The sequence below is a fragment of the Pipra filicauda genome, unplaced genomic scaffold (genome assembly GCF_003945595.2).
Source record: "Pipra filicauda isolate LSUMZ 115617 unplaced genomic scaffold, ASM394559v2 scaffold77_size3566232_pilon, whole genome shotgun sequence".
NCBI classification, from domain to species: Eukaryota; Metazoa; Chordata; class Aves; order Passeriformes; family Pipridae; genus Pipra; species Pipra filicauda.
Genome location: NW_024104953.1, coordinates 275,757 through 294,800, shown reverse-complemented (window position 1 = coordinate 294,800; position 19,044 = coordinate 275,757). Strand labels below are relative to the sequence as shown.

General features: G+C 45.8%; 1 long non-coding RNA gene across 13 annotated transcripts in view; it reads left to right on the top strand.

The window, feature by feature from the left end:
• The window catches only part of LOC113997095, a 313,930-nt gene extending 295,112 nt beyond the window's left edge, over positions 1-18,818 (top strand). For 5 of the 13 annotated variants that reach the window (XR_005566645.1, XR_005566654.1, XR_005566643.1 and 2 more), the window contains 5 exons: positions 1,537-2,685; positions 7,659-9,499; positions 11,168-11,364; positions 11,711-11,795; positions 17,769-18,818. This is a non-coding gene — a long non-coding RNA (uncharacterized LOC113997095). Of the gene's footprint in view, positions 1-1,536; positions 2,686-7,658; positions 9,500-11,167; positions 11,365-11,710; positions 11,796-15,308; positions 15,462-15,483; positions 15,562-17,768 lie in introns of those variants that run through there. The other 8 variants (XR_005566655.1, XR_005566652.1, XR_005566648.1 and 5 more) reach the window with 8 other exon arrangements.
• Positions 18,819-19,044: the final 226 nt, after the last annotated feature.

Sequence of the window (19,044 nt, the reverse complement as noted above, 5' to 3'; positions counted from 1 at the left end):
CTGGCTGGGGGCAGGTGTTTAGAAAAATAAGCTGTAGTTCCAAGAGGAATGAGCTGGAGGGTGTCTGGTGGCCTTTGCTGTGTAAGGGAGCAGATTAGGTGATCCTCCTGAGTCCTTCAGATCAGGAACCACTATTTTGGATTTCTTCAGCTACAGTAACAAAAAAGACAGCTCTGTCTTCTCTTCTTGTCAAGCACTGAGCAAGATCAGTGAGGGTAAAGCATTGGAGAGGGAATAAAACACCATTTGAGACTCAACTCCAAACACAGCATGAGCTGTTTGGGCCAGCTTGAGCTACCTCTTTTCTTGTCCTTGGCCTCCACTGTTTCATGACAGGATGACAACATCGGAATTCCCTGCTAGCATTTCTCCCTTTAAATCAGGAAAAAAAACCAACCAAGCAATAGACAAAGAGCCCATCAGTGATGCAAATAAAAGGCTGCAGTTTCCCAGAGCAGCACTTGGGGTCTGCTCCTTAGACCGGGGTGTGAGGGACTCAGCACCTGGCTGGGCTGGACCCAGTGGCTGTGTATTTCATGGGGCCCATCAGATACGGTGTGTCCGTACACAAGCCGTGTTTTACTTATAAAGTAAATTGCATTACATGGGCTATAATGTACATTTTCAAAGGGGACCCACCTTAAAAACATTTTGTTTAATAAAATAACTTAATTAGAAGAGAGCTTCTGGCTGATGTGGTTGAGGCTGTGATAATTTTTCCTTCTCAAATCATTTTCTCTGTTTATTATACTTAATTATAGTGTAATTATGTATTCATCCTCTAGGCAAATTATGCAATCAGAAAATGTGAGTGGTTCATTTGCCACTGCTGTTGGGACCAGAGTTTACATCCCTGCTATAAAATACGAGCATAATTTCTATTATTTATAGTATTACGTATATACATATATATAAAAGCTGTTTCACACAGAATGAAGAATTGGTGTAAATATTTTATTGGCACTCATTTTTGCATCATCCTCTCCATTCATTTGTGGCCTACTAATAATGAAACCATGCAAAGCCCAGATAGGTAAAATCTTTACACCCTACCAGGAATTTTCTCAAACACAAAACATACATGGCTGAGGAACGTGGAAGCTCCACAGCTGAGCTTTAATTTTGGAAGGAGGATTATTATTACTTTTAAGAGGGGTTTTTTTGCATTTTACTTCCTGATATTCTGCCCAGAATTTCTTAGCATAACAAGAGAGAAAGGAACCCCCTAGTATCCAGTTAGGGGCTGTGGGTTTGTGTTCATGTCATGGGTTCAGACTAACCTAATTTTAGCCATGTGCTTCATGTACTTTTTAGCCATGGCAGCCCTGACTTCTAAAGACTGGGCTGTTTTTTCTTCCTCTTGTTTTTCCTGATGGGAGTAGACAGATTGTGTTTGAACATACCGAAACATGAAGCCAAATCTTGAAAACCCTTCTGAGACGGATGTTTTCTCCTCCTTTGGCCAGCTCTGGGTGTGAATACAAACTGAATTCCCACTTGGCAGTTCCAGCTTCTCTGTGTGTGCTTCCTCTGCAGAGATGAAGCCACTTGCAGCAGCAGAGCTGGTGGGGCAGACGACGCCTGTCCTGGTGGAGCTCGGCCACCCGTGTGCCTTACAGCTGCTGAGGAGGTGAGCCATCCATGCACAATGACAAGCCTACCTCAGTGTCCCCTGGCCAGCCCCACAGCTGCTGCAAACCTGGGTAACTGTTGATCTAACCCACTTTTCCCTCGCTGAGGAGCTGGCCCTGCCCTTCGCTGTCCCTCAGCTGCCTGGTGCTCCCCACGAGTGCCTTGCAAACTTGCCTTTGCAGGAAATGAGAGGCCCCAGTGTGGTCTAGCTCCCACCCTGCTCCCTGCAGGCAGGACCGTATTCGTATGAAGAGCCCACTCTTCTCATCCACGTGGACAAAACTGAATTTTGCCACACCACAGCTGAAGGGACTCGCCTGGGGAGCAGTAGAGGGGTTGGTGGAGAGCTGGGGTGGCACAGCGGCATAGGGAGAGCCAGGAATGTGGGATCTGGGGAGGGAGGCAGTGGAAGAGCCAGCACTGTGGTCCCCCAGAGGGAGTTAGCCACCCAGGGAAGGAGAAAGAAGATGATTGCTGATCATCCTCGCCACTCCTGCAGCTGCCCCATGCAAACAGTGGCCTCAAACAGCCTTTCCCTCTCCCCACCCTCAAAACGCAACCACTGCCCCATCCCTCCCTCTCCCTGAGAGGAGAGCTGTCAGTTGTGGTCTCTGAGGGAAAGGCACTGCCCCAGCCAGCCTGGGATAAAGCTACAGAGTGGAGAATCAAAGCCCAGATCCAGGCAGATACTTTGTGGTAACCTAAGATCCAATGGAAATCTGGGGAGCTTTTTCAAAGGAGCCAGAGAATACTCCCAGGTAGGTGCTGTTGCTCCATCCTGACCTGCTGACCCACGGGGGAGGCTGCTGCTGTGTTCACACACACACAGGTGGGCCAAACCAGCCGAAACAGGGTGGAAATAGCCAAGCCACTGGTTCCCAGCGCTGGCTGCAAAGTCCTCACATACAGCAGGTAGGACGGGACGTGCCAACAGCCCCAAGCCTGCGAGCACGGAGCAGCTCCACGGAGAGCTGAAGGACCACAAGACCAGGAGCTGACTCAGAGCACAACAAGGAGGCATCTCCCCAGAGTGGGATGAGATGGGAGCAGTAGGTACGTAAGATGTTTTTGTTTTTTCCTGATGTTATCCCCATTTTCCCAGGTCCCAGCTTCAGACAGCCGTCTGCCACCCGCTTTGGCCAGACACTGAGACGCTGTGAGTTGGCTGGTGTTGCTGTCATGAGCAAAGGTGCAGTGCCATGGATTGTCTGGGCCGTGCCAGCCTGTTCCCGCAGTGATTTTGCATGGTGGGAAGTAGGTTGGGACTGGGCAAAGGGTGCTCCAGCTCTGGCCCGCTGCCAGAGGAGGATTTGTCCATTATAGTCTCACTTGCTCTTGGGGTGTGGCCTGAAAGGGAGCGTTGGAGCCGATATTTATTGGGGGTTTTCCACACTTTGTTATGAAACCCTTGGTTTTTCCATGCCTTGAATTTGGGACCAGATACCTTAGTAAAGAGTATTACAAGTGCCTGGCTCCAGGGGGATGCCTCCCACCTGTTGGTCTGTAAATGCTGTAGAAAGAATGGTGTATGTAACGGTATTTGAGCAGTAGTGCACTTTACCTTAGGTCAGGCAGCAGTCTCAAGGAAGGGCTTGGATCAGGAGTCAGACTGCCAAGTCCCTGAGCAGTGTGCCAGGCTGGAGCAGGGCTCCTCCATCCCTTCTATCCTTTCCTGGTTTTGTTCCCCCTTGCATTCCTAGGGAAAAATGAAAGAGAGGAAAATTAAATACAAATTATAAGCTCCAGCACCTTTGCTAGGGGAATCTGCAACCAAGTGCAAGTGGATGAGTTGGATTCAGTATTGGCCACTGATTCTTAAAGAACTACTTCTGCCAGAGGGAGCTGGTTCAGAAACCAGCCCAGGAGCTGATACCCCAGCTCTGAGTGAGAACAAGGGTCACCCTTCTCAATCCGAGACCTTAATCAGTTGAATTTCAGTTATCAAGAAGCCATAAGGGAAGCCTGGCCTATTTTTATACCCTGGAGCCCCCCTGGAAGCACCAGCCCCAGCAATGTGGTGCAGCACTGCTCCAGCACACGCTGAGCCTCACACGGTGCCGGGGCAGCATTGCACCCATATCTGAACTGTCGGGAGCTAAAGGCAGCAGAAGGAGCTTTCCTTTCACACCTTCAGTTTCCATGTCGACATGCCAGAATGACATGAGGCAGCAGATGGATGCAGACCAGGAAGAATATTTGGACATATTAGGCAATGGGGATCGGGTCCCTTTAGCTCACACATCTCCAGCTGAGAGATCACGAGGCAGCGGCCGCAGCTGCAAAGGACCAAACCGAAAGTGAGAAGTAAAATGGGCTTTACCCAGGTTTATTGAACATTTTTTAAGCCACCACCTCCTGTCCCAGTCTGCAAAACCTAAACCCTGCCCTTATAAATTGCTAACAGAATTACCTAATTCCAATTGGGTTTGCAACCTTTCTGCTCCCTCCCTGAGCTGATACCCTTTCCTTCTGGGGAGAGGTGGAACAACAGACACTCAGATAAAATCCTATGTCACTACTCTTTTTAGTCAGCTGTGCTTCCCAAATGCTCTGGTATCTCCAGTCCCCTCTACTGTGTCTATGGAACTGTTACTTTGCATAATAGAAAGGATCAACGCTCCAACCATCTGGAAGGCACACCATATATAATTTAGGTGCTTCACTTGCTCTCCCATTAGTAACAGGAATGTGGCTTCCTTCTCATTTCCCTTGATCTCTTAGCCCTGTGCTAGAGAGGTCAGGTTAGAGGCAGCCATGGGGGAGTGAACTGTACCCTGAACTGGGTTTCAGAGTTTTGAAGGAAGTCTCTGCTTCACAACCAGGTCATTTCCCAATTCAGTGTGTGCAAAGGGATAAAGAACTCAGTAAATCCCAGTTGAGAGAGAACAGTGGGTGTCATCATATATGCAAATGGCCCATTCACCTCCCAGGGGAACCTGGATCCCCTTCAGCAAAGCCTGGAGACAGGGATCACATTGGCTGGGCATTGTGCTCTGGAGAATCACTGCCAAAGGTCAGTGTCTGCAGCCAGCTAAGCAGCCCCACACGTGCATCCAATGGGATGATCCTGAGGGAGGTGGCTGAGCTCACTCACATCCAGCATGGAGAGAGCTGCTGGGGGAGGGCACAGGAGCTCTGTCATCCCTGAGTGACCCCTCATCTTGAGGACCAAGCCACCTTTCCATCCCCATTGCTGCTTCTCTTAGAAACCAGGGAAACTACCATTTGCTGCTATTCCTTTATGTCCAGAGGAGTATCTTGTGTCCATCCAGACCTGTACTCCTGTTTATCTGCTCTTGGTGAGCATAGACATATGGTTAAGGCCTTGATGCTGAAGTTTATGACTTAAATCAATGGGATTATTCATGAGTGGAGAGATAACCATGTGCTTTTATGCTTGGCTGGAGTGGCGTCTCAAGCTCCCAGCTGGGAATCAAAGCTCTGAGTCACCAGGTCCCTCCTCTCCTTCCTGTGTGACCAGTCTCCCTGTGTCTGCTTCCTTGCCTGCCGCATAAGGAGGATGACAATGGCTTTTATCTGATGGTTACTTTCAAATGGCCCTAAAGGCCTCTTCTGGTCTGATGAAAATTCAGTAGAAGCTGGACTAGCATGGAAAGACAGGAGGACATTTAACTAATGAAAGCACTGGAACTCGGGAAGGCAATTACATCCTTTCTTCTGCCCCACATTCCCACACAGGCTACTCGGCCATGGCTGCAAAATCTTTCAGGCCAGAGAGGAGTGGGAGGCCACGAAAAGGCTGAGACAAGGGGAAAGGTAGTGGTTGGGGTGACCAGCACAGCAGGTTCCCAGCAGTAGTCGCACCTTAAAAGAGCCCCCTTTCAGTTAAAAACTGAGACCTCGATTCTGCAAGTCTCTGCGTCACATATGGGCTTTGTAAAACAAAAACTAGAGAGAAAGAAAGATACATGGGCCAACTGCATATATTTTATGCCCCAATATACACTAAGTCCCCAGAGAAGTGGGGCTTCCCATATTTGGCATGTACCCCTCTGAATAAAAGATGATCTTAAATAGAGACTCCATCAATTCTTCTCCTGGTGACCGGTGCCTTTGCCTGGTCAAATTGTCCCTTTGCCACCATTCCTGGAAGAAGAAGTTGCTCTTTCAGCCCCGCTTCAATGCACCCATGTTTTTGGGGGAAGCTGGCCTTGGGATGCCTGTAAGATGGGCTATTCTGCACCTCCCTGTTGCTTAGCAAGTCAAATAGGGTTGTGTGAGAAACCCTGTGCAGCTACAGCTGCTGTGTCCATGAGAATGTGCAGGCTGAAACCCTGCAGAGGAGCTGTGGGCGTCCTCCCAGCTGCCCCGTGCTTTTGCAGGCATTTGTAAATACAACTGCTCTCACTTTCCATTGATAGACATCAAAAAGCAATTAAGAATCAAGCTCTTCAAATTGATAGGTCTCCTGAATTTGAAACATTTTTCATTCTTTGGCCGGTATCACTGCCTAGATTAGATTATTTTTTTAAAGGGAAGATTAAAATAAACAGTATTTATGGTTTAATTATTTGAATGACTAAGAAGCTCCAGCTTTATTTTAACTTCACAGAGGACCGGGAGATGTTTTTAATGATATGTTTTACTCACACAGGATCTTTCATCCAAGGATCTCAAACTGCTTTTCAAATAATTAATTAATCCTTGTACCTTTCCATGAGACAGTTATTATCTCTGATATTCCTGATGGGTAAACAAAGGCACAAAGACGTCAAGGCACAAAGTGCTTTCCAAATATTAATTAACTAATTCTCACACCACTGCATGAGACTGTTACTATCTCTGCCATTACCAAGGGTAAATTGAGGCACAAATATGCAAGTAAATCCCCTGAGGCCATGCAGGTGAGTCAGGAGCAGAGCTGAGAATAGTGTATGACCAGTCCCTTGGCTAATTGTTTCCAGCAAGTCCTCCACCATATTCCTGACAATGGGCAGCTCATTCCCCTAAGTGAAGCACAGCTGAAACCCTTTGTCGTCATCCCTTGGGGATCATGTTTGCCCACGTCAGTCTGCAGCTTCTTTTGAACTTGCCCTGCCTGGAGGAAGCCAATGGAGCTGTGATGAGGAAGGGTTGGTTTGAAGGTTTTGGGGAGCTTTGAGATGCTCTGGTGCTGGGGGCTGTCCAGCAGCCACAGTTTCTTAGAGTTCATCCCTGTACCCATATTTTTAATGGTCCATGCAAGAGAATGTAGGGAAAGGTGGGGACCCTGCAGGCCAGGGCCCCTCAGCGGCCAAACCCACCTTGCCCCTTGCACAGGGGCAGCTCAGGCCCAGCGTGGATTTATTTTCTGTCCTCCCCAGGAGGAAGAGGGAAAGGCAGGAAGCTGAAGGCTCTCTCTGCCTTCAGGAAGGGTCCAGCTGGAGGGATTCTCTGCACAGGCACCTGAACCCTCACCAGGAGCACATCCCAGCTGAGCTATTTCAAACATGGGCTTGGCCTCATCAAATGCAGTCTCATTTCCACATGAAAGGGCTGGAGGAATATGAAGCCAGCTCATCTGTATTGATAAGAATTTGGCATTACTTTCCCCCAGTTATCTCAGTTTTCTGTGTACATTAATCACAATACAAAAAACAGGAGTGAGGAGGGAGGGATGGATCTTCTCAGCTGTCTTTCTGGGAGTGGGTTTTTTATGGGGTTGAATTTTTTTCCTAAACATCCTTTTTTCCAGTTTCACTCTGCTGGAGTCTGATTGCTCCCTCCCCTCTGCAATTTGGATGCCTCACTCTGCTTGCTGCAGCTCTGATGCAAGCGCTCCACTGCCGTGTTTGCCAAACCTGAGCTCGTCTAGACACAGTCTAACTGTAGCACTAATGTTAGGGTTCAACAGACTGATCTCAGCTTTGTCATAGCTCTGCCCACGGTCAGCACTTTGATCTTTATCCTTGAAAACCACAGCCATTGACAAAGGTAAAATGAATTTCTGACTTTGAAAGACTTTGATGGCATTCCCTTGTTTTGGTTTGTGTTTTGTTTTTTTCTCCTCTCCTTTGCTCTTCCAGCTGAACTTCATCACACAGCTTCTGATTACAGCTGCAGCTCCAGGACCAGAGAGAGGTCATGCTGTCTTGCTTTCTGCTGTTTTAAAATCAGAATGGAAAACCATGGGACACTTTTGGGGCAGACTGTGAGTGTAATACCAATTGTCACAGGAATTGGAGATAGAGAGAGGGCCCTCAGGATTTGGTCTTGTACCTTCTTTAAAAAAAAACCACCAAACCAAAATCATCATGAATGGGGCCAAGTGCCAATAGCAGGAGAGAGTGAGAACTATTTGGTGTTAGATTTCTAACTGGAAATCTGCAGCCTGCCAAGTCCTACTGTTTGCCTTCATGTAGTATGAGAGGTTGAGCTGAGACAAGGAGACAAGGGCCTTCCAGTAGACATTGCACTGACACCTTGTGAGGGATTGCCCTGCCTGGAGGAGTTCACCTTTTAAATAAACATGAGGCGCAAATCGAGTGCTACAGCTCCATCTTCCAGATGGGAAGTGAAGGCAAGGAGCACCTCGTCCAGGTCACACAGGGCACCTGAATTCATTTCAGGGCTCCAGGTTGCCTTCATCTGTAAAAGTCTTCCAAGGACTGGGAGTGAAATCCAGGTTCTCTGAAGGCAATGGGATTTTTGCCCCAGATTGCCAGGGGGGGAAAGCTTTTTCTCCAAGCACCTGCCCGGAGGTGTCCAGAGGCCTTTAGCAATGGCAGTGATTCTGGTAGCACCAACGGCGATGGCCAACCCTGAATGTCCCAGAGTGGCTTTTGGGGTGTCCAGCTCCTGGCTAGGAGAGGCCACTGGTCAAAATGGGCCTTGTTAAACAGCCAAGCAGAAAACAAATCTGCTCTCAAGGTGGCTCAAAGCTGGAGCTGACTGAACATTTTCCTGTTGTATATAAATATCACATATGCACACATGCATAGTTGCTGAGGAAAACTTTATATATAGGTAGTGTGTCTGTTTTAGATAGAAAGATGGATACATTTCATGTGTATTAACTCACATAGCTATATATTCCTAACATCCAAAACATTGTCTTTTCCTGGTTTTTCCAAACACTTCACCAGCTGATTCACAGATGCCAAATGTTGACACAATATGTTAAATAGAAATGTTGACAGTTTCCCATGGAGAGTTTTCTGCAGTCCTGGAGAAGCTCTACTCAACATTTCTTTTGAGATTTGAAGGAATTTGATTAACATTTTGCTGTTGCCCATTCCTGACTACTCTGAGTTGAGCTGGGACCGGAGGAGCACTTGATGAGTAAGGCTCTTCTGTTATTTACAGCCTCGTTGAAACGATGAAGTAGCAGGAATCTCCTTGGAGAGCAATGGATCACAGCACTTGTCAAGATGATTTCCAAATCAAAGATGAATTCCAAGGAGCAGCAAGGGTATAATTTTAGAGCCCATCGAGCCAATGGCAAAAATCCCAATTTTTGCACAATATTCTTAATGGAGTCTCTGAAATTTTGGAGCTTCATATATTATATATTATATACTATATTATATTGTGGCTAAGAGGTCCTGTCCAAATTCAGCATCTGTGTGCCTTACAGAGGAATGACCCTAAAAAGGAGTGATGAAAAAGGTCAGTCTAGTTTAAAAACAAATACCGTGTTTATAACGAGACCGAAGGGACAATGAAGAATTCAGTACTCGATACTGACACCTGCCACTTGCAAAATATCCCCACCACTAGGAACAAATATTTTGTGAGAGTTTGGAAAATTCTGGTCACTCATTTTTTCCTCTTTTGTTTCCATTTCAGTCGCTGTGCAATAACAGCACTGACGTTGCTAAATGTCACGAAGTGAAGCTGATGAAGTCGCTTCATGTGCTTGTTCCAGGTGAGATGGCAACAGGAGCAGTTATAATTCTTACCCAAACAAAACAAGACAAAAGAAGTATTTGCTAATGTTTTTGGATATAGTTGTTAGGTCCCAGGAGCAGAGATTAGTCAGAGTACCCATAAATATCACTGTCACTGAACTCTGATTTCCAAAGTCTTTGCTCCCAAATAGCAAATTAAAACCCAGCCGAGCTCTCGCCACTGGACTATGGACTCCTACTGGGATTTGCCCAGTTCTTGGTCCCCATCAGTGCAATTGGGAGAGCAAGGAGGGGAAGCCAGGGGCACATCCCATACAGTGGATGTCCAGGTAGGAAAATGCCCCCCTTGTAAATCATATGGCACAGGTGACCCCTCGAGCTTCATTCCTGATGTCACAGCTTCCAGTCACATCATTCGGGAGGGATCAGCCTGTCAAGCTAGACACAGTCTTGGTCTCAGTAAATATGGCAGTTCTGGCACTGTCATTTAAAAAAAATCCAGTTTCCCAGAGAAAAGCTCAGACAACAGAACCAATCCAAGGTATTTATCACTTTACACTGTGCTAATGCAAACAAAAACATCACACACTTCAATAAATCCATTGCTGAGTCTCACCAGAACAAACTGACATTCCCACGTGACCAGTTCCAAGCTAGAAGGGTTTGGGTTGGGTTTTGCTAGTAATATTCTTTTGTAATGGAGAAGGCATTTTTCAATTGAATGAAAATTTTTGCCTCCAAAAATGTCCACTTTCACTGAGAGATGTAGAGGTTTCAATAAGAAAAAACTAAGACCAGTAATTCAGTGATTACCTGAGTGAGAGATTTCTTCTCCCCATCACCTCAAAAAAATCAAAAAGTAAAATATTAAGTGAAGGAACCAAATCCATCCATGCCATCAACATTTTTCATGGGGGAGAGTTCCTGGCTACTTCCATCATTCACTTTGCAATTATGGTGTATTTAGAGCCAACCTGTTTAACCTCAAAATTAGCTCAGCTGAGCTGGAAATGCCAACCTCAGTTCTCTTAGACATATATGAGAGGACTGAGTGCAGTCAGATACAAGCTGGGCCAACCAGGAGAAAGTCCACTGGGTTTGCAGAGGCAAACAGAGCTCAGCATTTTGGGGTGGACAAAAAGCCTGGCTGAATGGCACCATTGAAGCCTCAAAGGAGAGCCCAAGTGCCAGCCAGCACAAGGAGATAAGGAGCACCCTGGGAGAAGGGTACAAAGGTAGCACTGATGAGCAGGGCTTGGCTTTGCTCCCACAGAGGTCACAGCTGGGTCCTCTATTAAAATTTTTCTCAACACAGCAGTATTGAGAATTATACCAAGCTACTGGCTAGTAATGCCTCCCTCCCACAGACCTTTCAGAAAATATAAGTCTTTGACAGTCCTGGCATAAGCAAAGACGGTCAAAGGCTCTGTTATCTTCTTTTATAAACTGGAGAATTTGGCTGTGAGGAGACAAAGGTCCCTGTCCTGAAAAGCATCACAGGAATCACTCTTGTGAGTAAAGTGGTACCTTTGCCTGAGCAGATCTCTGAAGGTGCATCCTGGGCTTAGAAACAAGAGCCTTCATCTTGAAATACAAGTGAACAGTAAAAATGTGTCCATTCTGAATTTTTAAAAATTATCTATTCTTCTTAAGGGATAAACTCTTTGTTTCTATTCCATTACCAGTGTCCCTTTGGAGCTGGAGTTCCTGTGTGCACAGGCATCATCCAGGTTCATCAGACAGCCAAATCTTCAGCGTGGCAAAGTTGTTCCCAGTCATTTCTCTGTTTATTTTCAATTTCCCATCCTATCGGCTCGAACTAAGGTGGGAGGAGGTAAAGCAACTAGAAGGGGCAGTTTTTAAGGTTTCAACTGAGTAGAAGGTAAGAAAATATAATAAATTTTATTTCATGCCTTCTTGCCAATTGTTAGAAATGTGCAGTCCATATGAATTCATATAACAAGGAGGGAATGTTGGGAAAACCAATAAAGATTTTGTGGTCTTAACTATAATGAATGTAGTTTGATATAGAGTCTGTTTTTCACTGCATGGCAAAATGAATCATAAAATACTGGACCTTGAAACTCCTGCATTTTTTAACAATAGCCTGGGGACAGTTTACAGTGTAATGAATTGTAATTAACCCACCTTCAAAATCTTTTATGAGTATTTTGCCAATTAGCTTCGCATGCTTGCTAATGACTCATGGCCAGCGCATGTCTTTGCAGAGCCGGGTTTTACAGAGCAGGGTTTTACAGCGCACGCCGGCCTGTTCAGTCAGCGCAGGGACGCAGGACGGGGAGGCAGGCACAGGTAAGACCCAGCCAGCCCCAGCAACCTACATATTTCAACACTCCCAGAGCCTTTGCTGCTCCCTCAGACCCAAAATAACTGCAATAATGTATAGCGACGTCAAAAGGCTTTGGTTTCCCAAGGATTGCGAGGAATGCAAAGGGCTCAAGTCCTGACATCTGTTGTTACTTAGTACTAACATATATAATGCTGCTAATTGCTGAGCCATCTTTGTTTTCCTTACTTAGCACTAGGGTTAGAATTATTTTATTTTTGTGGTTCATGGCTTCCTGCCACTTGCAACACAAAGTCCACTCTAAAGAAAATAAAACAACTACCAAGGCTGACTACTAACAGTGTGTGGAGGGCTGGGGTGGTTTCTTCCCCCTCTCCTGTTTTAAGCTGTGTTTTTGTTGGGTTTTATTTTAATTAAGGTAAGAAAAGACAGCAGAGGTGGGACCTGAGCGGTGTCACACCAAAAGGCCACATGGGCCAGTATCCCATCTCCCATTATCCCATCTCCCAGTATCCCATCTCCCAGCATAGCCAGGAGGCGATGCAGGAGGAGGAAACTCCTGGAGGAGGCTCAGCAATCCCTCCCCTGCTGTACCCTCCTCGCTCCAGGCAATCCGCGGTTTATGGACTTCCCAAAGCAGAGGCTGCCTCCAGACCAGTGTGTTTTAACAGCCACCCATGGATCTATCCTCCTCAAATGTTTTTGATCCCTTTCTCAAGCCATTTATAACTTTTGGCCTCCGCAACATCCTGTGGCAATGAGTTCCACAATTTAATTATGCTTTGTATGAAAAAGTACTTCCTTCTGTTGGTTTAAACCTCCTTGTGTGACAGCACCACCAGGTCCCCTCTAATTCTTAGGAGAAGCAGTGAACAGCCAGTTCCTATTCGATTTTTTTCTGTGTCAGTCATGACCTGAAAGGCCTTTACTGAACCTCCTGCTTCTGTCAGCCCTTTCTACCTTGAAGGCTCCTCATCTGCTTGTTTTTCCATCTTTGTTGAAGCTGTTGCCCATCTCTCCTCATCCTGAATGCTTTCCTTCCTGTGCTTTCCAGTTCAGCTCAGCTCTTCTGGAGTTGGATGGCGAGGAAACACACTAGCATGGAGCTGCAGTTTCACTGAGCAGTGCTGTAACGATGTTTTCTGATTTGTTCCTGTCTCTTTGCCAACTCATTCCTAACGTGATAGTTACCTCTTCTGATGGACTTTAAATGATATTTGCAGAGGCCTCCCAGCTCTCTTTGCTAAGTGTTATTTTTAGGGCTTGTCTGTGTTGAGGTACAGCGAGGGTGAGTTCTCTGCACGTGCTCTGCCTCTGTTGACACTGCACTGCATCAGCCATTTTACTGCAGTGCTTTGTGGCCACATTTGCATCATCTGCAAAATTTCTCATCTCACTATTCATCCTTTTTACTGGAATGTTTATTAATATGAACACTATCAAATGAGTATTTCAGCAACTCAGTTCTAAGTAACACACAAAACCTTCTCTCACACAAAGATGTGTGGCAGACCCCACCCCAAGGCCTTGAGGGGACCCACGGTAGTGAACCTTCAGAGCTTTATACCCACCATCCAAAAAGACAGCTTTTAACTCCTTGTAACTTCAGGAACAACTTTCTTCTCTCACCTCTTATCACGAAGCCTCGTTGCAGACAGTTTTTAGGCATTTGTGTTTATTGGCACGACTCTACAGACTCCTCTGAGCACATTATCAGTATTGAGTGGGTAAGTTGGAGAAATCAGTGATAAGAGGACCCATCTGGTGTGTCAAGTATTTCATTCCACAGCCAGGGATATGTCATTTGTCGGCTTATTATTTTTAATAACTATCAGTCTGTCCCCGCTGGTCGTGGTTTCTCCGTAATCCATGCAGACCGTGAAACACAGGGACCTCAGGCTGGTAGGAAAGACTTGGCTACAACAGCGCCTTTGGTTGCCAGGTACAGAATCACTTCTGTTTACAGGTGAGCTGCACACCTTCTGTACTGAATTCTTGCAGTTCATCAGCAAAACCCCACAGAATCTGTCCTTAATGCCCTATGGCAAGAGACCTCAGCATCCCGAATTGGCTTGGTGTGGGCAATACCTGCTGCTGCTCCCAGCTGCCCTCCTCTTGGGGAATTCGCAGCTACACCAAGACCTCAGTTCCTCAGGAATGGCCTGTTTGCACTTGCCAGCTGAAGAGATTTCCTCTTTGCCACACCATGGTACAGGTCCCGGAGGATGAGCCCTCACGGCAGTGTGAGATCCCAAGGGGCAGTTAGCATTGGCAAGCCATTTCCTTGTTTCACAAAACACCACCACTTCTCTGCTGTCCTGGATCGTTCTCACTCCCCCGTCAGTCAGGTGTCCCCATGGAATGGCAGGAAGGGCCAAACCTGTGATAAACTTAACCTGGCACTCCACTTGTGCCTCATCCTGGAAAGCCCTGTGTTTGGGAAGCATCCCTGAGCACTGTGACTCAGGTCTCCCCTGGCTCTGTTGTGGTGCAGGACCTGCCACATGAAGTTATCATGAGTTTCTGAGCGTTACCCCTCTGGGTGTTGTTCCATGCACCACTTTGCACCTGGAAAACCTGTTTGCTGGACATGCAGATAATCCACTGCAGAAAACTGTGTCACAAACATGAGAGCCCGGTGCTTGTAGAGATCCTAATTGGAAGGGGAGCCAAGCTTTGCTGCTGGAATTATACACTTCCTGAGCAGCATGTTTGGACCACAACTTTTTCCAAAGAAAAACTGCAACATCTACAGATTTCCCAACCACACTGATCCTGCTGCACTGACCTCAATTGCAATCGCAAATCTTCAACCTGTTTTTTTCTCTTCTTAATTCAGTGGGAGCTTTGCCTGTGCTGTGCAGGGCTGGACCATCTGTGTACGTCCAGGTCATGGAAAAATATTATTTCTGTACCAGAAGAGATCAGTGTGTCCCCAGTGCAGAGTGCATTTACAGTCCTACGCTTCTACACGTCGTGTGGACTTTTCCTCACTGGGGCTCTAATGCTGAATCAGTTCAGTCAGTGGGAATGGTGGCATTAAATTCACTCAGAACGGGATTATATGTGTTATTTTAGCCAATCTAACGTGTCACAAAAATGTGTTGAATTATTTTCTTTTTTTAGAGAAAAATAAAACATATGTTGAGATAATCAGTGGGAATCATTGGAGAGTTGCAAGCATGGAAATATATACATATTTGAAGTTACAGCACAGTTTTCTTGGGTGTTTTTTTTTTTTCCCTGCTACACTGTGTGGACAAATAATTTGGATGTTGATCACTCGGGTGCTTGTAATCTGAAATCCTGTCACCCCTGTTGTAAACAGAAGTGCAGGAGAGAACATTTCCTTGCAGTCCCACCCAGCTGGGGTGTTTCACTGCAAGCAACACCATCGCCTGTAACTCAGCAGAGCATGTGTGGGGGGGGGTTGTGCATTGAAATTATTGCTCTTCTGCCAAAGAGCTAAGGCAGCACTAGTTCTTCTTTACTTTTTTTCCTTCTCATTGACACCAAAGTATAAAAGCCAGCAGTGTTCCTGCACTGCAGTAGGAACTGCACGTGTGACACCAGCACACTGCCATGCTTGGAGCTGTTATTGCTGTGCACACAAAGGGAGGTCTAACGTGTCTGGATGGGACGTGATGGAGGTGCAAAGGAATTCCAGACTAGCCAGCTGTATTTTCCCAGCAGATCCATTCTGCTGCTGTGCCTGCCTTTCATGAGCTGGACAGTGATCTGAGGGCTGAAGCCAATCCAGGTGTACTGAAGGTGAGCTAATGCTTACATCCTGTCACAGAACCATTTAGGTTGGAAAAGACCTCTGACATCAGCAGGTCCAACCTTTGATTCATCACCCCCTTGTCAACTAGAGTATGGCATTAAGTGTCACATCCAGTCATTTCTGGACCACCTCCAGGGACAGGGACTCCACCACCTCCCTGGGCAGTCTGTTCTGGTGTTTAACAGCATTTCCATGAAATTCCTCCTGATGTCCAGCCTGAACCTATCAAAACTCTCAGGGCAGATGCAATCCTATCACTGATTAGCATCTCTCTTTTTTATCTTCTTTAGCACTTAGCTTCTAAAACTTTGTGGAAATTCAAAAGGCTGAAGTGGCTGCTGCACCCTGGAGTAAAATGCTGTCCATTTTACAAGGGGCCAATTCATGCATTTGTCTGTAAATTCCACAGTGGCTCTTTGTTTAAATGCTTGCTCCTTATTTAGGATTATTCACTAAGGTCTTTTATTCTTGACATCACCCACAGTTTTAAAAAAACCCTTTCTCCGTGTCGACAAGCCGTGTATGAAGCAGCTCCTTAAGCCGGGGCAGCTCAGTGGCTTCCCTTGGATCCGTAACACCGAACTAAGGACAGATTTTTTGGGGAGGTCTTTGTGGTTACCTGCATTATCTTGGTCTAAGCATTCATTTATTAGGCAGAGACAGATTTTTATATTTCTTAGTAATGTAACCCAACGTTGCAGTAATTTTCAGAAGCCATGGGGTCTCTTCTCCAGAAGAGCCAGGACTTCACCACTTGACACCAGCTGAAGAACCAGCTCTCAGCATTCAATACATTAGGGGGGAAAGAAAAAAGTAGCAAAACAAAGCACCATACTCTAAGTTATAGAACTACCAACCAACCAGAGACTTGTGCCAACTTGGAAACGAGATATGAACTAGAGTGTTTCTATTTTCGCGTTAAAATGGAAACAGGTGGGAAGGACGCGTGGAATTTATCAAGCCAGAGAAATACTTTTTTTCATGTTAAAATTTGAATGGAATGGAAATTACAATCTTCCAGTGTTACTGCAGAGCTGCAATATTGGGTTTCTCCTTACTCAGCCTTTAGCAGTAAGGAACCAGCTGCAGTGGAGATGGAGGTTTGGAATTTGCTTCCTAACCCCATCTAACTCTCTCCCGGGTCTGCCCTATTTTGAGTTATTGCACCACCTGGCACAGAGGATGTTACTGACTCCGGAGAGAAGAGTCAAGTTTTGCAATAATTTTTTTTATAGATTGCTAACTGAAGAATAAGAACAAAAATGAGCTGCTGGATAGCAGAAACCAGTGGTTTTCCCTATTCCTACCTAATTTATTGCAGTGAACCTCCGCTCCCACACTGAGTAAGGTACTTTGGCTCAGCTCAGGTATTTACTGTGTGTCAGCACTGAGCCAGTGGGGTGGTGGAGAGACCAGAGCCACACCAAAGCTCTGCATTTTGAACCAAATTGCTCCCACTCCCTTCCTACCTCCACCTTGGAACAAAACCTGAGAGCAGTGCTGAAGTGTGTTCCTAGATGACTTACTAAAGTAAAAACCACATCCAGAAATATTTTTAACAATTATGACATAGTATAAATGGGACAAACTTTACCAAAGCACTTGGTTATCCATTGCCTGGAGGGTGGGACCAGCTGCATCACTGGTTGGACAAACACGTAATAAAATGGGTGGACAGACAATCTAAAAGGCCTTCACTTACCTTAGTTAACTGTTTCCAGTAAATAGCCCTGACTCTGTCATTACTTTAGAGCAGGAAAATATTGATCCATGTCCTAAAAATGTTACCATCAGCCCTGCCATAGACTTCTTTGTCCAGCGGAATCCCCCTGGACTCACACGGATTTGTCCAGCTGCATCCATTCAGCTCAGCAAACAGCCTCTGACCATGACCATGGGCCATACTAGTCAGATGTCCTGTGTGGCCCATTCCATGGGACTGTGGAATGTCTGCTGTGTTCCATGCCACAGGCATCAGGACAAGAGGCTACTGGCAGTAAGCTCCTGGTCTAAATGAGCTTAAACATGGATTCAAACATTTCTCCTCTTATTAAACTGCTAGAAGCCACTTTTTTGCATTTTTAATTTGAATTAAGAACGCTATTATGTTAAGATTTGAAGGGTTCAGAGGCATTGTTTTTATATTATTTTTTAATTTTATTTTTTCATGCTTCTGTATGTTTCTTGCTTTCAGACAGAGAAACCCAAAGAGCAAAGTATTTTGCAAAAGCTGTGTGGTTGGAAGGTCTTTGAACTGCTTAACACCAGGAAGAGATGAAAAGCTCACAGGACAGGTTGTTCTCTGGAGGCTCTCAGCCCAGTCTGCAGGAGCTGAGGCAGTTTGGGTGCATTTGGGAGGTGGACTGAGGGAGGAAACATTCAGGTACTTTTCAACTATGCAACCAAACCATTTGTCACTTGTCTAGACGCGTGTTTCAGAAGGGAATAAAATAAAAGAAAGAAAAATACCATGTCTGGGAATTCTTCCCTGGTGACTGTTGTGCAGCCGAAGAACTGGGTAATTCCCTTCAACTGAATAAACATCGGAGGGAGTCTGAGAGCAATTTGGCTCCAGAGCAAATATTGTTACCAAATTCTTTGCACCTGCAGTGGTCAGGGAAATGATAATACACCCTCTCCATGTCCTCCTACCCCCCTTCCACTTTGGGAAGGAGCCCTGTAGCATCTCAGCTCTGCTACAGCACAAACATTTGTGTGGGCAGAGCCTCAGGTGAGACCCCGCTGGTACAGCCACGGCCCCGTCCCACCAAACCCACTCTGCTCCCCAAGGAAAGGGAGGGGTTGGTGTCAGACTCACAGGGAGGAGCTGCCTGTCACTGGTGGCCTCCTTGGACAGGGATTCCAGGACAAAGCAAATGGAAAGAAGCCATGAGATGTGGATAATGGTCTCCGCTGTTCCCAGCTCAGGCACAGGAACACAGCAGTAGCTGACGCCCCTGTGAGCCCATCAGCATCGGGGCTGCTCAGCTAACAGAGCCTCAAGACAGATAAAAAAATAGGGGGGAAATTGTAATATTTGTAATATTTTAAAATGTTTCTGCTGTAAAAGTATTTTTTCATGGGAAGTATCTTGGGCAGAAATGTAATTGCCTTATGAAGAGTTCTTGCATCACACGGAATGTAATTCTGTCCTGAATCACAAGTTACTGGGCTTATGCTACTACCTGAAGATATTTGACTGTATTTCCCTTAATTTTTAGTAAACTTGGTAAATTTAGTAAAATTGCTGTGCTTCTTTCTTGCGTAGAGAACTTTTCAAGTTATTTATATTAACCAATCACAGAAAAAAATGGGCAAGCTCTGTGTTCCACTGGAGTGGTTCGTCCTCACTACATCAAACTGTTGGCATCGTAATTTGCCACCCTGCCTCACACTAGCCATAGAATGCACTCATTTAGTCCTGCACAAAGCCCAATAAGTTGCATTTTAAATATAAAATAAACAAATAA